The sequence below is a fragment of the Leptopilina heterotoma genome, unplaced genomic scaffold (genome assembly GCF_015476425.1).
Source record: "Leptopilina heterotoma isolate Lh14 unplaced genomic scaffold, ASM1547642v1 Lhet_130, whole genome shotgun sequence".
NCBI classification, from domain to species: domain Eukaryota; kingdom Metazoa; phylum Arthropoda; class Insecta; order Hymenoptera; family Figitidae; genus Leptopilina; species Leptopilina heterotoma.
In genome coordinates, this window is record NW_025110849.1 from 680,650 (window position 1) to 706,706 (window position 26,057).

Below are 26,057 nucleotides of genomic sequence, written 5' to 3' on the forward strand. Positions count from 1 at the left end.
AGAGGGGTCAATTTGACCAATTTTGCCAACACCGGCTACTTTGTGAATTTTTTCTGAACATACTTGTAATGGGAAACATTTTTTAGAATATGTTTCTGAAAGGTTTTTTCGTCCTCTTTCCAATGGTGTATTTTATTTTTTAATATTTTAAAAATTTACCCTAATTTTTGATAATTAATATTTAATTTTCAATTTTCCAAAAATCGGTCCCTTTTTTTTAAATAAATTATTGCAAACGAAAGCTGAGGTTTTTTCCTATCGGCATGTAAATTTTCAGAATGCCCTTTTTTGTTTTTGAATTATTAAATTTCAAAGAATAAATTGCGGCGCGCAGCGTCGCGGTTGCACTGAGCCGCGTGGCAACCGGCGTGAGACGAGGCGCCCGGGACGCAATTTATTTTTTGAAATTCAATAACTCAAAAACAAAAAAAAGGGCATTCTGAAAATTTACATGCCGATAGGAAAAAACCTCAGCTTTAGTTTGCAATAATTTATTTAAAAAAAACGGACCGATTTTTGGGAAATTGAAAATTAAATATTAATTATCAAAAATTAGGGTAAATTTTTAAAATATTAAAAAATTAAATACACCATTGGAAAGAGGACGAAAAAACCTTTCAGAAACATATTCTAAAAAATTTTTCCCACTACAAGTATGTTCAGAAAAAATTCACAAAGTAGCCGGTGTTGGCAAAATTGGTCAAATTGACCCCCCTCTACCCGGGCGAGGCAGCCAACAGGGTGAGGCAGCCACTTGCTTTTTATTTCTGCATAATTTTTTCAAATCGTGCGCTATTGATAATGTAGACTGCTTATGGTAATTTACTTTAGTTGCTAACAGTTGGGAATTATTGCTGCAGCAGTTTAGCAGTGACAGTATCATTTATGAAAACAGACTTTTTGGATGTAACTTTTCTTAGAGTTATTTTGGTGATTTTAGTTAATATAGTTACACGAATGAAATTCTTGTAAAGTGATTTTTAATGCAGAATTTAGTGCTGAAGACGATGGTGTTACTGGAATTGCGATATTTTTAATATTACAGGTTTTGTGAATGTTTTCTTAAAAAAGTACTCGTGGGGTTAGGCAGCCAACGCTAAATTTTTCGTCTTTTTGTGTTGATTTTATTGGTTCTTCTAAATGTTTTCTCTTTTTTTTCTACTCCAATACATTTTAAACTTAAAATTGAATTTTATAAACCATTTTTTAAGAATAACAAATTTATATTTCCTTAAAATGTTAAATTGAATTTAATTAATTTTATTATTATAATATTATTCAAATGTAAATTTTTGAAGTTTACTAACAAAATAAAAATAAGTTAAGGACAACTACCTTGTTATGTTTCACTAATATTAACTTTAAGTTGTGTTTTTTTAACTATTAAAATAGTTGGCCGCCTCACCCCACGTTTTTTCAAATATGCCAAAATGTGGTCCTTTGGGAAAAGGGTTGTAGAAATTTTTAAGTGCAACCTACGTCAAAATGTTCTATGGCGATTTTTTAGCTAAAAAGACAAGCTTTCTAACGCGATATTTAAATTGAAAAAACGTATTTAAATAACTGCCTCGCAAACCAAAATATGTCGTCTTGGCTGCCTCGCCCCGTTCTCCTCTATACCTAATCTTTTAGTACTTTATGTACGAATGGGCACTGCCCGTATAAATGTTCTAAATAAATAAAAAAAATTTCGACGTATTTTGACCTCCGAAGTCCAAAAAACGTATTTTAAAAATTTGTCCCGATGTGTGTGTGTACTAACATTACATTTACCTCAATATCTCAGAACGAGAAAGAGCTAAAGGCCTCAATTTTGCTTCCTCATAAAGGAAGCCTTATAGTGATGTCGATTTCCGAATTTTTTAGAATCAATTATTTTTACAAATTTTCAAGTGTAGTATATATAATTCGTCGAGAGGAACAAATGTCCGGATGTATGTGTGTATGTATGTGTGTGTGGGTGTGTGTGTGTGTGTGTGTGTATGTCACCGATTCTTGTGGACAAATTTTCTCTTACACGCCTTGACGGATTTTGATAAAATTTTGTAGGTGTATTACGGTCACGAATACCAAAAATCAGACAGAAGGATTTTCGAAAATATCTTAAAAAAATTTTTCAACAATTTTTTAATTTTTGAAAAAATTAATTTTTGTATTTTTTTAAATAACTTTTTTCTATATTAAAATTTTTATTAATTCTTGGCAAAATTGCATTCCTGACATAAAAACGAATTGATTCATGTATATAAAGTATATATTTTATTCAAATTTATAGAATTAATAAATATTTTAATTTTTCACAAAAAATTGAAATTTTGTATTTTTTGAAATTTTATCTTAACACTTTAAAATAATTATTCTAAAATAAAAAATCAAACGATTGGTATATATTATATTGAGGAAGCTTAATGATCATCATCATGAAATGAACAACTTGTTTTTTAAATTGTAGGTCGCCCCGGGGGACATAAAATAAGAGTATTTTCAGCCCGATTCATAAGGTTTAACTATATTTTTTTTGCATTTTTCATTTTGTAAAAAAACATTTTTTGGCCATAACTTAAAAAAAATGTTAGGGCACCTATAAATGTTTTTCTTTAGTTTTGTAGAGTTTTTTTGAGACGCATCTTTTGAGCCTTCATTGAACATTTTTCGTCTATATTAGCCAGAGGTATTAAAGTTTTAAAAATCTAAATTTTTCGAAAATAACACTTTTTTGAAAATTTTGTTGAAAAATATAAAAGAAACTTTAAAACTTTCATTACCAGCTTGTAGAGCATTAAAAAAGGCTTCGATTGACCTATTTTTGAACCTGATTCGGTCAAAAATTATTAAATTATTGGTATTTGAAAAATAAAAAATTGTGGAAAATATAATTTTGTCAACATTTTTGTTTATTAACTTATGTGTAATTATTAAACTATTATAACCATCTTATAGAATATATAAAAACATATTTTTTGGACCAAGATTTAATAATTTTTAACTTTTTTTATAAAAATTAATTCTTATATTTCAATTATTATTATTTCTATGAGGAAGCAAAGTGTTCATGAAATGAACATTAAAATTATAAAAATGTACAACTTGGCAGCGGTTCTTTTGTTTTTTAGTTGAATGTTTAGGCAAGAATTTATTATTAATTATGAACACCTTGCACGTGTGTTAAATTTATAAGGCACACTAACAAAGAAAAAGGCACGGGTTGCAATTTATTTTATTTATTTTACAATCCCCGCAGTCCAGTCATGGGACCATTAATGGGCAAAAAAATATACTTAAATTTAACGCAGGTAACTACTTAAAGATTACTAAACAGTTATAAAATTGACATAGTGGCGATTCACAAAATAAGGGAAGTTATTCGTTAATGACAAATTTAAAGACGTTTGTAAACTCCAGAGTCAGTTTTCACCAGGGACCGTCACGGAAATCAAATTTTGATTTCGTTACGATATTCCAAAACAAAACGAAATTATTAATGTATTTTGATTTTGATTCGGTAACGAAACAAAATTTACTTCCTATTTTGATTCTGATACTGTAACGAAACAAAATTTACTTTCTATTTTGATTCCGATACTGTAACGAAACAAAATTCACTTCCTATTTTGATTCTGATACTGTAACGAAACAAAATTTACTTCCTATTTTGATTCTGATTCTTTAATACTGCAATTCGGTTTTCTTATAGAAACAGAAGTCGATTCGAATTCTATTTCAGATTTCGTATGTAAAAACAATATTATCTTCTGATATATTTGACATTTGCAACAAAATTTAGGTCCAATGAGACTTATACATGCGCAGTAGTATTTTATCAAAATTAAAACAAAAAAGAATTTTTATTTTGATATTGGAATCAAAACTAAATAGAATGGAATTTTGATTTTAATATTGGAACCAAAACGAAATAGAGTGGAATTTTGATTTTGATATTGGAACCAAAACGAAATAGAGTGGAATTTTGATATTGGAATCAGAACTAAATAGAGTGGAATTTTGATTCTAATACCCATATCCGAATCAAAACAAAAGTATTTTTTAATTTTGTTTTGATTTCGTGACGGTCCCTGGTTTTCACTGTGGACTACAACGTCGTCATCCTCTGGAAACATCTCCAATATACATCCTAGTAGGCCAGTGTAGAGAAGGTGTATTACCTTACTTGAGAAGAACCATTATGCCAACCTTATAGTTTGTCTGCTTTCTGGAATTGCCATTTGGATCGAACATTTAGTTGATTTAAATACCTACTCCTTGGACCATCCCTTCCAGAAGTATTGCTTGACATACTGTATATGCTCCCAATCTGATAAACGATTGACGGGTAAATAAATCAGTAAGGTCTGATTCAGGTAAGTTTGTAAAGGTGTCTCCAATAAGGAAGTATGCAGGGGTTAGAGCTCGAAAATCATTAGGATCTTCATAAAAAGGAGTAATAGGACGTCAATTCAGAATAGCTCCGATTTCAGAGGAATAATTAATTAATTCTTCGCAAGTGAACAATTTGTCACCTACTGTTTTACAAAAATTCAGCTACGTGTTTCAACACATCGTTCGCTCTGACAAAATTTGTTGCATTATCTGAATATAAATTTAAAGAAATAAGTTAATGCTGATTCTAACTGAAAGTAACTGAAGCAAAATCGGGCTCAGATAAACGCGAATTTAAGTAAACGAGACTTTTAATAAGTGAGGTTTCAGTGTACTTAGTTTTCAAATTTAGATTCTTCACTATCTATTTTTTCGTTTGTCGGTAATTTTACAGTGTATTGTCCTGTAGTAGGGTCAAGTCTTGTATTGTTCGAGAAACTCTAAAAATGTTTTCATTTACAGCATTTATGATGTCATGATTGATTTTTCCCATTCCCGGTTAATATTTCTATCTATCTTTGTTGTAATTACGTAAATTAACAAAGTGTCCCACTCATCGACTGGTTGTCCTAAAGATTTTAAAGATCGCAAGTGACTTCTAACTGTATCTAGCAATTTTCGCAATTCACTAGCTAAATTTTATGAAATATTAGGCACTTCCATTGATTTTTTTGAGCTATAATGCGCTTATTATTGTATTATAAATTCTATGCAATTTGATCATTATCTTCCGATATTTCTAACGCGTCAATTTTCGTGGCTGCTTCTCAAACAGAAGTCCCTTCGAAATTAGCTATTTCATTTCGCGGTAATTTAAGTTGACTTAATGCGAACATTCTTAAAGTTTGAGTTATAACTTGGCCTGCATTAATAGAATTAATTGTTGAGGTAGATCGATTTTTACTTTGTATTATGTCAAAAGCTTTGCTAACGTTTAGGTAGTAAAGTTTCTCAAATTCATTAAATTCGGATCCAGTAGAACCTGTCGCTGCATCTATTTCTGCTTGGATTGTTTCGAACTGTTCTAAAATTCCTTTAATGTTTTCTAAACGTAAGTTGATTTCAGTGGTCTTGTCTTTGTATCCCTTTCCCCTTGACTGCTTGGATAATGATTGCTTCTGCGGTTGAGTTGTAGCTTCCACATTCCTTGTTTCTTTGCGGTTAATTTGTGCAATTGAGTAATATTGTTAATTTCCTTGCGTGTTGGAATTTTAACAAAAGTCTTCATAAAATGTTGGTTAACGCATTTAAGTGAGTTTAGCACGTAAAATACAATTTCAATATTATTTTCCAAGTATTTTCTTAACTTTAGCGCGTCGAATTCATATAATGAATTCAGAATTACGAACTAACCGTTTATTAATAATGCTTAGACATTATGGATTATTAATTCCCATTAAATTTCGAAATAACTTTACACAATTTTGTTCATCAAGTTTCCATTTACAAGTTCATTCAATAAGTTCATGTCCTGAATCAAAAGGAACATGAGACTGAGAAAGGAAGTTAATTTATTTCCATCAACTACAGACACGTCAAGCCATAAATAAGAATTGTTGGTATGATGCGTGATGGCATATGGTACAATAAATAAATTAAAAGATTCAAAGAGCGGTCGCAGATAATTAGATTTAAGTAAATTTTGGCTTAGATCATAATTAAAGTCACTGCAAAGTATTATAATTATAATCATATCCAATAATAAATCTTGTAAAGTGATATTGAAAATGTTAAAAATTATTACCCCTTGGTCTTCGATAAACCACAGTAAAAAGAAGTAGTTGAACACCTTGGTTATATATTTCCATAATAATATATTCAGGTTCATTATCACATAAAAAAACTCAAGAATTAAAATCACTTTTCACGTATGCTACAACTCCACCTCCACGTTTCTCCTCTCTGTTCTTACGTATCAAATTATAATTATCAATAGGGGAGACTGGGGCGAAAAGTTAAATTGTGAAAACAGTTAAAATTCATTATCTTTCGAACGGAAATAGTTAGAGCATTGCAATTTTAATTATAGAAGGGTGTTATCACCCTAAATAAATGTCTGGAGTTATGTGACATTCTGCTAATTTTTGTGGTGTCCATATTCAAATTTTTTTTTCACCCTACTTTTGAAAATTTTTTCGTAAAAGAAAATATCAACTTTTAAGTATATTTTTTGCATTTATTCTCACCGCGATTTTTTTACTTCATTAGTTGGGTCCCCTGAAGACATACCTGAAGGTATTTGCTGAATATCTTTAGTCAGATTTTTTATATTTGTTGTTAAAACCAAAAACGCACCCTGGGGCGAAAAGTTAAATAATGGGTGGGGCGAAAAGTTAAATATATTTTTACATGTTATTAAAAATTTTTTTTTATTTTTCGTTTTTTTGGGTTTATTTGTTTAAAAATGATTTATTTGACAGTAGGCAAGTACTGTATCAAAAAACAAGACCGCTCACGTGAAAAAAACCAAAATTTTTTTTTTTTGAAATTTCAATTTATTAACTTTATAACTATTCTAAATCTTTTGTTAAGTAAACAAAGATCTTTTATTAACTAAATTACTTGTTTACGTATACTTTAACTTATCTACTACTTAACACCTATCAGAAAATAGTTTTAGTAGGCTAAAAATAGAATTTAACTTTTCGCCCCAGCATGGGGCGAAAAGTTAAAAAAAACAAAATTTTCAAAAAAGGACAAAACATGAATTGTTTGCGAAAATATCAGAAACTTTTTTATTGAAAGTTGTAGGGGACAAGTTGCCCTACAATATTGATGTATAAATATTTGCATCTAAGCGGATTATATTGTCTAAAAAAAATCATTTATGCAAAATTTAACTTTTCGCCCCAGTCTCCCCTATATATTGAACTGTCTCTAATCTCTTTAGTAAACCACGTTTCACTTAAGGCCACAACATGAAACTTATTCAATGACAAATAAGCACGTAAAAGATTTATATTCGATTTAAGTGAATTTATGTTGATATGGCAAATTATTAATGATGAAATGTCAGTAGATTTACAGAAAAAATGGTAATCGTATTTAAGTAGGCACTTCTTAAAATTATATTATCGTTCTTTCTGTGTCTCGCAAATATTGTACCTTCTTTATGCCACACATACTTATATTGCAAAAGTTTTGCCTCGTTTCTAACTTTTTGAAACAAGTTATAAAAGACAGAAGGCAAATAGGTATTTAGATAAAAACGATATTTTGTCAAAGAAGAACAAACTTCGGTTGACAGAAGGAACCTTTTGTCTCTTAATTCAGATAAGAATTCGCTACCAAATCTAAACGAAGAAAAACTTACAAGCACAGAACGATATCTAGCCACCAAAGATTCCGCCGTTGCCTCTGAAGTATTTCTCGGAGGCATTCTAAAAGTGTCAACAACTTCCACCGGCGCGAGGACAACTTTTAAGATAGAAGCAACCAAAACCAATAATATGCTATGTTGAAGAGAGTAGATGCTATTAAGTTCATAAGAAATTTAATTATACTTACTACAACCATCCAAACGGTTCTTAAATTGGAAACCTCAATTTTTGAGATCAACGATTTAAAGAATCTTGTTAAATAACGTCTAAAATCTTGGTTGACAAGTTTTAGACAAATCTAGTCAAATTTTTTATTTTTTGGTTGTCATATTGAATCCGACGTTTTAATTTTCTGAAAACTCTCTTTGGGTTCGTAATCAGCGATGCTGAAACTCCCGAGTAACAAGTTTTAAATTAATCCATCAATTTTTTTAAGTTTTGTCATCATATTGGTTTTGGTATTTTAAATTTTTAAAAATCGAAATCATATTCTTAATTAGCAACCACAATAACCCCCCGAGTAACAAGTTTTAAATGAATCTGATGAATTTTTGAAAATGTCCGTCATATTGGATCCGTCTTTTTGAATTTTTTAAACCTAACATAAGATTCATAATCAGGGTTACCGTAAATCCCTGAGTTACAATTCTGGGACAAATCTGTCTATTTATCAAGCCACTAATCTGCTTGAGTATACAACAGAACATGCAAAAAAATTATGCCAAATGACTGACGCGAATTCTAATATAGGTCTTATCAAAAAAAATTACGGTATCTTGAGAACTTTTACATTTCTGAAACATTTGGCGTTTCTCGTGACGAAACCCAAAGCCCTGACTGCTTTATTAATAGTGTAATAGATATGATCATGATATGTAAACGAAGTATTCAACATAATCCCGAAATCACGAACTATAGCTTTCGAAAGAGTAGTTTCACCGATTTGGTAATCAAAAACCATTTTTTTCTGAATTTGGAGAATGTGATCGTGCTACATTTTTTAACATTAAGAAGTAAATTATTTTTTCCAGACCAAATTTTTAATTGTTTAAGATCAGATTGTAGATCAATCTGATCTTGTTGATTTTTAATGGGTTTGTAAATTTTTAAATTGTCATCAAAAAAATTAAAAAACTGTGCTTGAAGTTAGATGGTAGGTCATTAATAAATATTGAAAAAGAGGACCAAGGGGACCAATACGTAATATAAAGATATCTACTAATAATATTCCCACACAGCACTAAAAATTTCCTGAAAGTTGAAATTAGCTTTACTGCAACCTTCGAAATCTTTAGTGCAAAGCTCATGAAACTTAAAGTTTTTCTTTAAATGCCCGATGTTATTCAATGTTTGACGTAAAAGTTGACTGAACATTGCATGAAAGTTAAAGAAATTTTAAACTTTCATGCAATGTTCAGTCAACTTTCGCGTCAAACATTGAAAAACAGTCGAAATTTAAAGAATTACTTCAACCTTAAAGAAGCTCGTAACAAAAGATTTGAAACATTGCAGTTAAGGTAATTTCAACTTTTAGAAAAATTTCGATGCTGTGTGTGTTATAACAATAATATTAATTAGGAACAATTTCACCAACTCTGATTAAAAGTTAATCAACGATTAAAGTCAGTTTAAATGCTCACGATTTGTCAGATAAAGATTTAATTATTGATTAACTTTTAATCAAGGTTGGTAAAACCGTCCCTTAATATTATATTAACTAAATTTTAACAATAAATGACTAAGAAGCTAGTGAATTAGATATCTTGACATCAGCTAGTATTCATTCCTCACCCTGAATATTTAAAACGAGTTGTCGTTATGTTACCGCTGACGAGATTAGCGTTACTAGATTGAATTATTCCCAAGCCTAGTCTACAAATTACTTCCTGATTACCGTTATTGGGCGTAGCTAAGAATGGGCACCTTGACTCGTGATTCGATCTCTCTTATTCGTTTTAAGGGGACCGTTTCGGTGAAGAATCAGGATGTTGCCTGGACCTTCTTGCCTTATACAAATTACTGGAATAATTATATCTCTATGAAGTTTGACAAACCAACTCGAGGTTAATAAATTATTTTAATTTGAAAGATTCAAAGGCGTGGGCAATGCTCGGTTGTTCGGCACAATATTGGCTAAACCTCCGGGATACTCGAACGAGATGATTTCCATTAAAACAATTGACCAACATGTCATGACAAGCAATTCCTTCTGAGGTTCAATGACGGATCACAAGGAGACTTATTCAATGAACTTACCAGTTCGACGACGATTCTGATCCTTGAATGATTATTTCGCTCGTATATCCAAAATGCTTAACAGACACACACAATAATTATATGAATGAAGACAGTGGATGCACTAAATTAAACAACATTTATTGGAAACTATACAATATAGAATATCGCTGAACGCGAAAGTACAAAGATGCCGGTATGCGATGTACGCGGGAGATCGCTTCGCTCTGTCTTCTTTTCGAATTTTCGGCAAACTCAAAAACGTGCGTTTGTCGTCTGCTATTACATAGACACACACGCCACCTATCACTCACGTGACATTAGTCGCGGTAATTTTTGAAATGATGAGTTGCGAGCAACGCGAATTAATATTTCTTTGATTTATTAATGACTTGAGCCGTTATGGAAGATTATTCTTAACTTAGGAATCACCCTGACGTGAAGGGACATCTCCACAGCATGGGACAGACGAGGAAGATCTCATTTCATCAAATTGGTACAACTCCACTGCTGGAAATATATCAAGGGTGGAAAACAGGAGAGTTTATTGCTGTCTGTTGGTCCGAGAAGTACCTCGAGAATGGTCGACGGCGAATTGAGGAATTTGTTACTATAGGCAAGGTATATATAGGAGTCGTAGCTGGCAAAGTTAAGGGCGCAGTGCGGAAAGAAAATGCGGCGCGGTAGTGTGTGCGCTTTCGCTACTCTCTATACAACTAGCGAGCAGTACGTGTTGCAGAATGTATAGATATACTCTGTGTATTAAATATAAATGAGTTTGATTTCTCGCTTTAGGTTTTAAATGCAATCGTTACAAAACACATTTCAAGGCTGCGAAATTCAAACTCGCATCTTTTTTCACTTTGTCAAAGGTTACCAATATTCTTTTTTTTCTCGGACGTTTATAATGATGTCTCCAGAACTAAATACATTTTTTTAAACTTTTTTTGTCAGGATTTTTTCCTTAACACCAAAATACTTGTCAGATTTCACATGACAGACAAAATTCTACAAATATTGACGGATTAACCTCAATCTTTGTATTTAGGGATTTTTGGTGTTGCTAATTACGAATTTAGAGACAGATTTTCAAAATGCAAAATGACTGATCCAATATGGCGGTCGGATTCTTAAAAATCCTTGAATTTTTATAAATTTGATATCGAGTGGTTTTTTGGGTCGCTGGTTACTAATTTTAACCCTTTAACGCCCGACTTTTTTGTAGCAGTGCAATTCACGTCATTGCTCGTATATAAAGGTTTTCGGGGTCGCTGAATACGAATTTGAGGTCAGATTTTAAAAATTCAAAATGGCGGATCCAATATGGCGACCATCTTTTCTAAAAATTAATTCAATTTGCCTGAAAATTGTTACTCGGGGGTTTTTGGGAGCGCTAATTACGAATCCGATGTCCTTTTTTTAAAATTCAAAATGGCGGATCCAATATGGCGGACATCTTTTCTAAAAACTGATTCAATTTGCTTGAAAATTGTTACTCGAGGGTTTTCGGGGTCGCTGAATACGAATTTGAGGTCAAACTTTAAAAATTCAAAATGACGGATCCAATATGGCGGACATATTTTCTAAAAACGGATTCAATTTGTTTGGAAATTGTTACTCGGGGATTTTCGGAGTCGTTGATTACGAATTTGATGTCAGATTTTAAAAATTCAAAATGGCGGATCCAATATGGCGGACATCTTTTCTAATAATTGATTCAATTTGCCTAAAAATTGTTAGTAGGGGGTTTTCAGGGCCGCTGTTTACTAATCCAATGTTAGAGTCTATGTTAGGCAATTGTTTTTCTATAGTCACGAATGTAAACGAACATTTAATTTTGACATCGTTTTCCCATTAGGCATTTGTTTATCGGATTGTCACAAATGTAGATTCATATTTTATTCGGATCGCGTTCTCATGTTAGGCTTTTGTTTTCCGATTTTCACAAATATAGTCAAACATTTTAGATTGATTTCGTCTTTGCGTTAGGCATTTGTTTTTCTGATTATTACAAATATAGAAATGAATATTTCAATTATCATTATGATGCCGGTTTTGCGTTAGGCATTTGTTTTTCACATTGTCACGAAGGTAGACGAACATTTTATTCTGATCTAGTTTTTATTTGGACATTTTATACACTAAATTGAAACCGCTATTTAACATTTTAAAAAATTAAAATCGTAATCAGCGACCCCGAAAACCCCCGAGTAACAATTTTCAGACAAATTGAATCAATTTTTATAAAAGATGTCCGCCATATTGGATACGTCATTTTGAATTTTTAAAATCTGGCATCAAATTCGTAATCAACGACCCCGAAAACCCCCGAGTAACAATTTTCAGGCAAATTGCATCAGTTTTTAGAAATGACGTCCGCCATATTGGATCCGCCATTTTAAATTTTTAAAATCTGGCATCAAATTCGTAATCAACGACCCGGAAAACCCCCGAGTAACAATTTTCAGTAGCTTTGTTTCCTTTTATTTTCGAATTTTTAATTTTGTTGCAAATTTTGCAACAAATATTTTTTTGTTATTATTGTTGTAATTACAAAATTGTTAATTATTTTTTAAAATGTAAATTTTTTTCATAAAGGATTATAAATTTGTGGGTCGTGAGCGTTTAGAAATCAAAAATATCTTAATTTTTGTCAAAGTTATATATTTTAGAAATCAAAAGTCATTTCGATCGAAACCGCTGGGCGTTAAGGCGGTGTCAAAGTCGATGCGATTTTTCCATTGAAGCTCAATGCAAAAATCCAATCGACTTTGACACCGCCTTAAAGGGTTAAGTCATATTTTCAAAATACAAAATGTCAAGCCCAATATGGCGGTTGGATTTTTAAAAAAAATGTATTTTTATAAAACTTATAGAGGGGTTTTTGGGGTCGCTAATTAAGAATTGTAAGTCAGATTTTAAAAACACAACCATTTTGTATTTTGAAAATCAGCTTTTTAATTCGTAAAACCTCGCAAAACCTCTCGATACCAAGATTGAGGTAATTCCGTCAATATTCATACAATTTTGTTTGTAACGTTAAATCTGACATATATTTTGAGGTTAGGGAAAAATCCTGACGTGATGGAGTAAAACGGACTTCAGATTCGTTTTTAGCGACCCCAAAAACATGTAATACACCAGATTTGGTCAATGAAACCTTTCATCGATTTTTTTGTGGACCTGTGTTATCAATGAAAAAGACCAACTGTACAGAGCACAGTGGGACAAAATCGCAAAAACCTGACCAAAAGTAAAAAAAAGTTTCTGCAAATGCTATTTTTTCTATGTATAATGGTAGATGACCCCCAAGAACATCCAAATTCATAGAATAATGGGTGCAGTCGAAGAAATTTTGCTCTCATTTACGTTTCAAACCTTAAACTAGGTTCCATATAATTTATCATCTGATAGCCATCAATAAAACATTCTTGTTTAAAAAGTGAATAAAAAATTGTTATGTATTTAAAATGGAATTAGGAATCGGTACAATGGTTGGCCACCCCACAATGATTGGCCGTCTAGTTGAAATATAATAAGAAAAAACTTCTATAAAAACATTATATAAACCGTGCTTAATAAAATTAATGCAATCGAGCAGTCATTTTAGAAAGGCCAATTACTGTATTTTTGAAAAATATTATTAAATATTAAAAAGAACATTATATAACATTCAAATAAATATTTTTAAACACATTTTTGGAAATAAAACATTTAAAAACTCTTAAAATACAATTTTTGGACACTACCAATGATTGTACAACCGCAGAGGCCAATCATTGAAAATTCAACTTTTATTAATGCATAGGTATTATGATTTGTAACAGGCGGTTAATCACTGTATTTGGATAATTTCAGAGGCCAATAATTCAATTATTTATTGTCCTCTGACAATTACTATGTGTTTAGGGCCAATAAATGTATTTTTTGAAAGTTGTGTTATTTTACTTAAATATTTATTATTTACAATTCCTGTGTCATTATCAACATTAAAAATAGAATAAATTTGCTTCTACTTTGTGCTTTTATAATTCATTTTTTGACAGATGCAGTAAATTTGGCAATGAGTTAAACCTAAAAATTCTCTTAAGTGGCCAATCATTGTACCGATTACCTATGTAAAATGGAATCAGTAAATAAAAACATGTAAAATTATTAAAAAAAATATTAAAATTTAAAAATTTCTGATTAAAATAAATATATATAGGGGAGTATAGTCGAGGTTGGACCACTGTCTACGTAGGCCATTTGTGATTTTTTGGACAAGTTCACTAGCTCCACCTACGCGCATGCTTGTCGAAGCTTGACTTACTGAAACCTAACTGTTTGTTCAATTACATTTTCGGAGAATCGAAAATAGTGTTTTCTGTGACGTCGCGACGGTACAAAAAATACTCAAAAAAAGTTTTGTGCATAAATAAATAAAAATAATTAATTATAAAAAATTAATTGATAAAAAAAATTGAATCGTCAAGGCAAGCGTGCAGAAATTTTATGGGACTCATAGTTGAAAGAAAAACAAAGTGAAAAATCGAATCACGAAACGTATTTCTTTATGGTTACAACAATTCCGTAATGTTACTTTCTGTCAAGGTTGGCCACTTTGTACTTAAAATGCGCAAAGATGAGGACGAGTTACTTCATTTGCAAAAACTGCAATTCTGAATTGCAATTACGAGTTATTACTCGTAATATAATTAATAATCTTATTAATATTTTTATTTAATTTTATTAATATTTCAGTGCAAAATTCTTATTTTATTTATATTTATTTTTTTATATTGTTTATTTTTATTATTTTATTATTTCAAACCAACAATTTCAGTATTTGAAGCAAACATCATTTAATTGACTTCAATAAATATTATTTGATTCAATTTAATATTTAATTGATAATATAGTCAATTAATTGGTTATTTGAATCAATTAAATTTTTTTTTCAGTGTAACAAGGAGGGGTTGTAGACACAAGATTAAAATTTAAAAAAAAATTTTTTAATTTTTAAATAAATAAAAATTTAATAAACATAATCAAAAAAGGGTACAAAAAGTTGTACCCGTTTTTTCCCGTCTCTACCCTAATTATTATATGAATATATATTTATAACGCTATCGATTTATGTATGCAATTTAATTGTACCGTGACCCTTCTCGTAAAATACTAAGTGAATTGATCTGGAGTTTTGTAAAAAAAACAAATGTGATGAGAAAGGGATTCAGATTCTTTCTTAAAAAAGATGGAAATGATTTTCTTTGATTTGTGGAAAAATACGCGTTTAAAATAGAAAATGTCGTTTAATTTGGGGAGAGAAAAAGAAATGGTCCTTAAATTATGAGATTGTCAGACTTCAATTATTTCTAAAACTGTGTACTTGGCATACTTGTGTGTTCATGTATCAATGATATCGACAAAGGATGTCGGATAAAGCATTTTCTAACGACGAACGGCTGTTGTTGGGTTCCGGGGTTCAGTGTCCCGGTTGAAAATGTTATCGATTCGGAGTGACTGAGAGGAAAGCGTAGTAAACGCGAGAGACACTGAAAGCGTGGTGAGAGAAGGGGAGTGAGATGAGAGGTCTCAATATCGATAGAGCCTATAGGCCAGTCGGCTGTGTGCACGAAAACATAAAAACACACGACATAGTTCCTCCATGATTTCTTAGTAGATGTCTCGAAGGGATAGAAAATGTCTTGAAATTTTTCAAACCCTAAACTGAAAGAGAGAGAGAGAGAACACATATTTGATTTCAACACGAGGCTCCAAACTTATTTTAAGGATTTGGGTAGATCGTAAATTCATTTTTTTTCTCATAAATGATTTGTAGAAAAATAAAATCAGTGATAAAGTTCGAATGGATTTTTATCCATTTTTAGAATAAACTTTAGATAAAAAGATATAACATTAAACTGAATTTTATACAAAATAATAAAATAAATAAGTTACAATTATACTCATCTAAATATAATAATAAAAATAAAAAAACATCAAAAATTTCGTTTTGTCTTCCATATAAATTTTTTAAATGTCGTCTGTGAAATTACATTTTCAGATTTCTTTCACTCAAACAAAGAACGGAAATAAATTTATATTGTTATTGTCTTAAAAAGAATATAACAATAGTTGTCGTCTTTAATAAGAAGAGGAAAATTCCTCAAATTGTTTTTAAGAAAGATTTCAATTATTTCTAAAGATGTGAGTTAAATTTAATTTAAAACTGTAAAAACATTTTTTCAGTCTCTTGTCGTCACTATATTTCAATTTTTTTTTCTTTCGAGATAAATTTTAATTTTTAAATTAAAATGAGTTATTAGACTTTCATCAGTGATAATATGAATAAATGAATCAAAAATAATAAATGATAAATCTTCCATGAAAATCACCTGGTTCAATTAAAGTAATGAAAATATGATTTGTCTTTAATTAAATTGATGCAAATCTGCATGAACAAAGAATGTCGTGAAAGAAACAATCTTAACTATTCTACATTTTCTAGATTTGCATTAAAGATGTTTGTATATTGATATCTTTTTAAAATCAAAATCTTTTCTTTATTACTTTAATTGTTTATAATAACAATAAACTTCTGTTTGTAAATTTATATTTTTAAATAATAATAGTTAAAAGACACTTATTTTTTTAACCCTGTCAGTAACAGTGTTCGATATATCGACCAGCTTTTGAGATGGTTAAAAAAATATAAAACCCCATTAGATTTGCTTGAAACTTGTTACTCGGGAGTTTTTAGGATCGCTGATTACGAATCCGCTATAAGTTTTCAAAACTTCAAAATAGCGAATGCAATATGGCAAATAAATTTAAAAAAATTTAACGGATACACATAGAACTTGTTACTTGGGGGGTTATCGGGGTCGCTAATTACGAATCTAAAGTCGGATTTTCATTATTTAAAATGGCGGATCCAATATGGCCATATTGGATCCCCCATTTCGAATTTTTAAAAACAAATACCAGATTCGTAATCAGCGACCCCAAAAACCCCCGAGCAACAAGTTTTAAGTAAATCCATTTAATTTTCAAATATTCATCCGCCATATTGGATCCGCGATTTTGAATTTAAAACATTTTTATATATAAACTTTATAAGATTTTGTGGCCTTTGGTCGGTAAAAGTAAGGTGTTGGTTTCAAGAATTAATTTAATTGAAAATAATTTTATTTCTATCTAATGCATTTTCGCTGTCAACATAGCTCATCAGGAACTACAATGAAAAAAATATATACATGTCAATTTAAGTGTACGCATGTAGTTCAAAGTATAATATAGAGAAAAAACATATCTTACCGCATTTGGAAATTAATAAAAACAATTAAAATTTAAAATATTAATATAAATATAAATATTATAAGAAAACATAACCTCAGTCGATAAAAACAATTAAAAAATAATAAATATGTAGAAAATCTTTGTTCCATAAGGCAGAGGTTCCATAATATTTTGCACAGATGACATATTTTTTATTTTTTGAATTTTTGTAACCTTGTAAAAAACAATCAATTCAAAATAAAAATAAAAAGACTAGATATATCAGTCATTTCTAGGTTGGAAAAAACACATGTGTTCTCACAAAACGAGACACACAATGTAAAAGATAAGGCTGACATATGAAATGAAGCTCAGTACACAGGCAATATTAATATTAAAAGAGAAATATGTAAAGGAAATTAAATATAAAGGTTAGTACACAAGTGCATTAACTTTTTATTTTTATGAAAAACTATTAAAAGTGTGGATAATGTCAAAATACATTATAGACAAATTGTCTGTGTCTGTTCTAAAATTGATGGAACGTCTGTCTTTAACAATGTGAAACATTTCCAAAGATTCAGGTTATATGAAAAGAAAGCGGAGTCAAGAATTTTAACATTACTCTGGTCAAAATTAAAAGTATGTTTTAGTTTAGTTAGAACATCTGCCTTATGGAACAAAGATTTTCTACATATTTATTATTTTTTAATTGTTTTTATCGACTGAGGTTATGTTTTCTTATAATATTTATATTTATATTAATATTTCAAATTTTAATTGTTTTTATTAATTTCCAAATGCGGTAAGATATGTTTTTTCTCTATATTATACTTTGAACTACATGCGTACACTTAAATTGACATGTATATATTTTTTTCATTGTAGTTCCTGATGAGCTGTGTTGACAGCGAAAATGCATTAGATAGAAATAAAATTATTTTCAATTAAATTAATTCTTGAAACCAACACCTTACTTTTACGGACCAAAGGCCACAAAATCTTATAAAGTTTATATATAAAAATTAAGGTCCTACAAATAGAAAAATAATTTTAAAAATTTTGCAAATTTGGCCGCGGATTCGTATTCAGCAACCCTAGAAACCTTATTTACAATAGCGTTTATAATATTTTGTCTGGTATTCTAATTGCGTGACTGAAAGTGTTAAAGGAATGAATGAAACAATTTTTTTGAAAGAAATAAAGAGAGCAAAAATAAAAAAAAATTTAATTAGAACGTTCTTTAAAGAAAATTAACCCCTTAACGTCCAGCGGTACATATGCTGTACCAAAAAGAAATAAAACAAAACAGAAATAGCGTTAATATATTTAATTACAAAATGATATCTAGGGGTTTTCGGGGTCGCTGATAACGAATCTGACGTCAGATTTTAAAAATTCAAAATGGCGGATCTAATATGGCGGACCGAAAAGTTTAAAATTAGATGGATTTTCATGAAACTTGGTATGTAGGGGTTTTCCAGGTCGCTGATTATGAATCTGATGTCAGATTTTGAAAATTCAAAATGGCGAATCCAATATAGCGGATAAAAATTTAAAATTCAATGGATTTTCATGGAACTTGGTATGTAGGGGTTTTTGAGGTCGCTGATTATGAATCTGATGTCAGATTTTGAAAATTTAAAATGGCGGATCCAATATGGCGGACGAAAATTTAAAATTCGATGGATTTTCATGGAACTTAGTATCTATGGGTTTTCCAGGTCGCTGATTATGAATCTGATGTCAGATTTTGAAAATTCAAAATGGCGGATCCAATATGGCGGATGAAAATTTAAAATTCGATGGATTTTCATGAAACTTTGTATATGGCTGATTCTAAGAAAAAATCGAAATTGATGTCCTTAATGATTTCTGTAAATCAGGATCGTCAATTATGAAAAGTTATTTTTTTTAATAAAACTACTGTACTAGATGTTCGAATTTATGGAACAAATTTATTTTTTATATGATAAACAAAAAAGATATGTCCAAGAAATTACCCTGAAAATCATTCCCTCACTATGTCCCAATTGGTAAATTTGAAGAGAATTATTAACTCAAAACGTAAAATTCCTTACAAATTGTTGGTTATCTTATTCTTTACTTATATAAGATAGTATTGACTGTAACTACATAAGTTTGTAATTTAAAAACAGCCAATGGAAATATTTTTAATTATACTTCAAAATTTGTCCTTGAAAAACTTATCATTCCCTCACCGTTTTAAAACAGTGTGATTGGAGCAAAATTTGAAGACCTACGAAACCCTGCTTTAATTTTTTTTAAAGTTGTCAACATTGTCATTGACAACATACACTAGAGTGAATGGTTGTAGAAAGGATGTTTTGTTAAAACTAATTTGTCAATAAGTTTGTTGAATGTTACATTTTTTAACGTCATTCCCTCATTTGCGTTCTATAACGCTAAGCACTTTTTTATTTAATAATCATAGTATCTTTGAATGTGTTTCAAGTAGTAATATCGTACTTTTCTTCGTACATAAGAAAGTAAGGTTATGTTTTTGAGATTATGGTAATTTTGTTTCGTTTCGTCATTCCCTCATCATCATTCCCTCATTATATTTTTTGATGAGGGAATGATCCTTGTGAGGGAGTGATGTATTTCTTAATAAGTGCACTGAAAAAAATATATTTATGGTACTGCCATAAATATAGCCAATTCTCACATATTATATTGGTGGATATAGGACTGCCATACAGTATTGCTGTTTCAGTTATACGCAGTGTAGAAAAGCCATATGTATGTGAAGAACACCAATACTGTATTTTAAGAACAGAAATACAGTATTGCTGTTTCAGCTATACGTTCTAACCATACTCGTATGTCGGAATTGACAATATCATTTTTTCAGGGTGTAAAATATTTATATTTGCTTTATTTATTTCAGTACCGTCAACTGGGGCTATTGTGTGAACGCGACGTTTTTAATGAATATAATTATTAAAATGAATTATTTTGTTAATTTAAAGTTTGATTACATGACAATAGAGAGCAATGCGCTAACTTTTTATTGACTATTTGAAGAGAAAAGTGGAAAAACCAGAATTCTATGGGGCTATTTTGTGCACTTAAAAAATCAAATATTTTTCAGAAATTTGTTGTTTAGTAAGTAATGAAGATTCTGTTTATCATTTTTATACATTTTTGTCTTACTTTTCTGTTAAAAAATTATAAATTCGTTGATTAAAATCATTATGACCTCAACCGGTTCGCAGCGTAATTTCAATAGATGAACTTTAATTAATATTTATAAGTGTTTCAAATTAGTTTTAATACTTTTTCTCTCGTTTCTCTTAAAACAACTTGAAAAGTACATTAGATTCTCTTTCATTATTATTCTGCGACGTAGATTTTTAATATGAAAATATATCCTTATCTTAACAATCTTAAAAACATAAGTAAAATTTTAGACTCATTATAGAAATCAAAGTTTGTCATTTAAATTATTTAATATTACTTTTATAAATCACTGTGTTTTGTTCGTATAACAATTAAATTGTTACATTATAGATTTAATTATTATAATTTTGCAATAAAATTATTAAATTATTATTGTTTTGCAATAAAAGAATAATTGTCGCTTCACAGAGTTTTTAATTATTGTGGAATCATATTAAAAATCATTCCCTCACGACTCTGTTATACCTTCATTTTCAGAAAAAATTTTTTATCTTTATATTCAATTTAAACTCAAAAAAGTTAGGGACCATGATAATATTTAAATCAAATAAGGCATAAACTATACGGTTTGTGAAAAAAAATTCAATAATGAGTTAAAATAAATTGATCAACTTGGAAAAGCCATTTTCGACATTTTTTTAGAATCAGCCATATAGGGGTTTTCGTGGTAGCTGATTACGAATCTGATGTCAGATTTTGAAAATTTAAAATGGCGAATCCAATATGGCGGACCGAAAATTTAAAATTCATGAATTTTATGGAGCTTTGTATCTAGGAGTTTTCGATGTCACTGATTACGAATTTGATGTCATATTTTCAATATTCAAAATGTCACATTTAAAGATAATGGATAAATTTTAGAAACTGTGTTAGGTCTTTAATAATTTTTAAATACGAAACCAACTTACACTTTGCGTGACCCAGAACTAACGACGTGGACGTGGTAAGCTACTAGTTTCATAAAAATCCATCAAAATTTTAAAATTCCGGTCCGCCATATTGGATCCGCCATTTTGAATTTTCAAAATCTGACATCAGATTCGTAATCAGCGACCCCGAAAACCCCTAGATACCAAGTGTCATAAATTTTGAATGGAAAAAAAAATTTGGACGTTAAAGGGTTAAATTAATGATAATTAAACTTTAAAGTTTGATTATCAAAGTTATAAGATTGATAATGACGCTACTTTTGGTATTTTGCATCATTATTATAAATAATTCACTGTGCTATTAAAAAAATTGAAGAACAGTTACAACACTTGAAATTTTATGTAAATTTTGAAAGTGTTACGTTTCTACATTAAAAAAAAGAATAATTATTATTTTGAAAGGACAAAATATTTGGGGTTAAAAGTTCAAGAAATAATTGAGGATTTCATACTGGTTTATATACTTCTCCAACTAATGTTTTTTAATATTAATTTTGGAAAAAATAACTTTATTTTCAATGAAAATTGTAAAACTAATTAATTGACTTTGATTAAGTCACTCAAAAAAATTTCTTTCAGAAAATTTACTTCAAAATATCAAATTATCATTCTCGTGGTCTGTCATTTTTTAACATTTAACGTTAAAATTAAAAAAAGGAATTCATTTTTAAGTGTTTAGAGACAAAATTACAATGTAAATTTAATTTCAACTAGTAGAAAATTAATAATATTAAAATACTTTTAACACTATTTCAAAGTTTATTTAAGAAATATTCATTAGAATTATGTATATCACATTTATTCTCATTCTCGTTATCAATAATTTACATGCCAATCGAATTACTGTCCCCTATAGTGATTAATAATGGTTAAATAAAATTAGTGTCGCACAAGTTTTAGTAAAACAACGATTTTTAAAATTTTTCTAGCTTAACGAATTAGCAAAGTCTTGTTTTGTTCATTTTTTAGTCAAAAATTGGTAAAATTCTTATTCTCGTGGTCACTACTGGAGAGTGACATCTCTTGTACATCTCTTACAACTTCTACAAATTTTAAGGGATTCAGATAAAAATTGGTTAACAAAGGTTTTTCAGGTCGCTGAATACGAATTTAGCATTAGATTTTCAAAAATTCAAAATGGAGGATCCAATATGGCAGACAACTTTTAAAAAAAAACATTGAATTCACTTTAAACTCGATATTCGGGGCTTTTTGGTGTCGCTCAATACAAATGTCATGTCAGATTTTTAAAATTTTAAATGACGGACAATTTTTTTTTAATTTAACGGATTCACTTGAAACTTTTTACTCTGGGTTTTTTAGGGTCGCTGATTGCGAATTCGATATCAATTTTTCAAAATTTTAAATTACGTGTCCAATATAACTGAAAAATTTCAAAAATCACAACTTGAGTGTTTTCATAAGTGTTTATTAGGAATACAATGTCAGTTTTTCAAAATTAAATATGTCGGATAAATTATTAAATGTTATGTTAAATTATGTTATGTTAAATTTTTATGAAATTCAATATTTACAAGTTTATAGTACATTATCGTACTTTTGACAAAATTTGTAAAATGTATAAAAAAAAGAGAAATATCCCGAAAAATTGATTTCCCAAAAGCATAAAAAATCACATAAATCCTTAAATTAAAGAGTTTACATAAAGAATAACTTTAAAAAGGGTTTACCTGTATATTCACACATATTTATGTACCTATAAATTTCCTGATTGAAAGTCGAAGTTAAACTCGATTTTATGCAAGTCACAGAATTCGTCGAAACTCAAATGCATTTATATAGTGACTTCGATCAATTGTTAATATTGACTGAAGAAACTACGTGCCGTCTTCAGATACAACTGAAACGCAACAAAGTTCGAGCTCAAGCTTTACGTGCTTGTGAAACTAACTTTTGTTCCATTAAGGAAAAGACTGAATTCCACGAAAAACTCTGCGTGTAATAGAAAAATCTATTCATTACTATCTGTCAGAACAAAAAGCTTTCTATTGAAATAATAAATATCTATTAAAATTTATTTACATTCACTAATGTAAAAAATATTAAAAATATTAAAAATGAGTTTAAATTTAAAATGATTTAATCCTTACAAAACAAATTATTGAAGGTATTGTGTCAAATTTTCTCAAAAAAATCAAAGTTGGTTATGGGTCTTTCAATTTTTGTGAAACTTGGTATAAATGTTGTGTTTTATGATAGAAGATTTTAGGAAAAAAACTTTTAAAAAATTTTAAAAATTGTCGATTTTACCGGGCATCAAATCTTAACGTACATTATTTTTAATAACGAATAAATTTAATCAATTTAGTTAAATTTTGTTTGTATTTTGGGTAATAATAATTGATTTTCTAACGATTTATAGTGCAATATTAAAAAAAAAAATTTGCAACAAACATTTGTTGAAAAATTTTAAAATATGAAAAAAATAGTTGAATTTGTTGAATATGGTTCAAAGATCACTTATTATGTGCCCGCTAATGATATCTATAATTTCAAAAATATTTATCCCTTTAGCTCCTTTAGAACTCAAGATAGGTATTTATATGAAAGTGATGTTTAGGGGAGTGTGTCTAGTTATGAGACGGGTTTTGTTTTTGACCCATAAATTAAAAATGGGTAAACGAAATCGTAAATAAAATATACGGTTTGAAAAGTAACTTAAATACGAAACTGTTATTCAAAGAAAGTGTAGTGTTTAGATGGACTCAAAAAAAAACCGCTGCCAAGTTGTAGGGTAGAGTGGGGTAAAAAAGCCACATTTTTACTTTTGATGCTGTAAAATCTGTATTTAAAATTTTTTTCTCAAATTTCCAATTGTTATTGAAAGTTTAGTTATTAAGCTTGAAAATTCTTGACGGAAATATTTTTTATCTCATGAAAGGACTAAGTTATAAGAGTTTTACGGAAGCACTGTAAGTGGCTTTTTTGCACCACCTGGTGGGGTGAAAAAGCCACCCTACGATTTTAGCAAAACATGTTATCAATTTAGGTATTTTTATAGTTTCCCTTTATTTATATGACAAATAGTCTTATTTGAAAAATATTCTAATAATTATGAAAGAGTTTTTAGCAAGCAAAATTGAAAATTATATTAATTTTACCTGTTTTCCATTTGCACTGCCAATTTTTCGTACCTTTTTTAGAAGTTCTCTTTAAGTTTTACCACAGATAACATATTTCGTTGCAACCCTTTATTCACTGTTTATTTTTTAAATGCACTTTGAACTACTTTTTCGTCGTGTTTAATTTATTTTATTAAATAAACACGAGAAATTTTGTAAAATAAGAAGGTTAGTTTAAATAGAAAACAAGTGAATTTCACAAAATATTCAATGGATTTTTTGCCCTGGCTTTTTTACACCCAAGACCAGTTATTAAAAAAAGCAAAAATAAATTGTTAATTCAGTTCAATTTCCAAAAATCAACATTGTATACGTTTTCAGTATACTTTTCTCCTTATGTACAAACATTTACTTTTATTATTCGTTTACTTAATCAAATTGTAATATGTTTGAAAAGTTCACCAAAATGTTTTCAAAAAAGCAACAAAAAATTAAAATTACAATAAAAACAATATTAATCTAGGTACAACATTCAAACTAGATTCAAAAGTTGCGTATTACCTAATAGTATTTATATTCTAAACAGCTGATAAATCGGCTTAATAGTTTTTAAATAAAACTCAAATGGCTTTTTTACACCATGGCTTTTTTACCCCACTCTACCCTATATTTTTTTTATAATTTTGGTGCTCATTTCATGAACACTTTACTTCCTCATAGAGATAAAAATAATAGAAATATATAAATAACTTTTTATAAATATGGTAAAAGTAATTGAATTTTGGGTCAATAAATGTATTTTTAAATACTCTACAAGATAGTTACAATAATTTAATAGTTAAACAAAAATTTTTAAACAAAAAAGTTGAGAAAATGTCATTTTTTACTATTTTTGGTTTTTAAAATACCAATAATTTCGAAATTTATTATCGAAGTAGGTTCAAAAATAGGTCAATCAAAGCATTTTTAATGCTCTACAAGTTGATAACGATAATTTTAAAGTTACTTCTACGTTTTTCAAGAAAATTTTCAAAAAAGTCTTATTTTCCAAAATTTTTTATTTTTAAAAGTTTAATAACTCCGATTAATATTAACGAAAAATGTTCAGTTAGGGCTCAAAAGATGCGACTAAAAAAACTCTACAAAATTATGGAAAAAAATTTATAGGTGTCCTAAAATTTTTGTTAAGTTATGGGCAAAAAACGTTTTTTTGCAAAATTAAAAATTAAAAAAAATTTAGTTAAACTTTATTAATTTATCAGAAAGTACTCTCACTTTATGTCCGCAAGTGAGATCTACAATTTAAAAAAAAATTCAACCCAAAAGCTCTTCATGATTTCGAGATATTTAAGAGAATGTGATGTTTACACACACATACACACACACATACGGAACGACATTTTTTAAAAACTTCATTTTTGAACTCCTGAGGTCAAATAACATAAAGATATGTCAAAAAATCGAACTCGAAAAATTTTGGTATTACAATACTTCCTCTATGAGGAAGTAATTAGGATCAATTTTCCGAGCACATCGCTTTTGTCAAAAAAAATATGTCCAGTTATGAGACACTTATTAAAAATTGCTAAAATTTAAAAAGTTTGTCATAAAACACTACATTTATACCAAGTTTCACAAAAATTGAA

At 29.2% G+C, this 26,057-nt stretch overlaps 1 protein-coding gene across 1 annotated transcript in view; it reads left to right on the plus strand.

Moving 5' to 3' along the window:
- Positions 1-26,057, plus strand: part of LOC122512966 (octopamine receptor beta-2R-like) — a 557,896-nt gene that overhangs the window by 174,212 nt on the left and 357,627 nt on the right. The gene's annotated exons all lie outside the window — the stretch shown is intronic.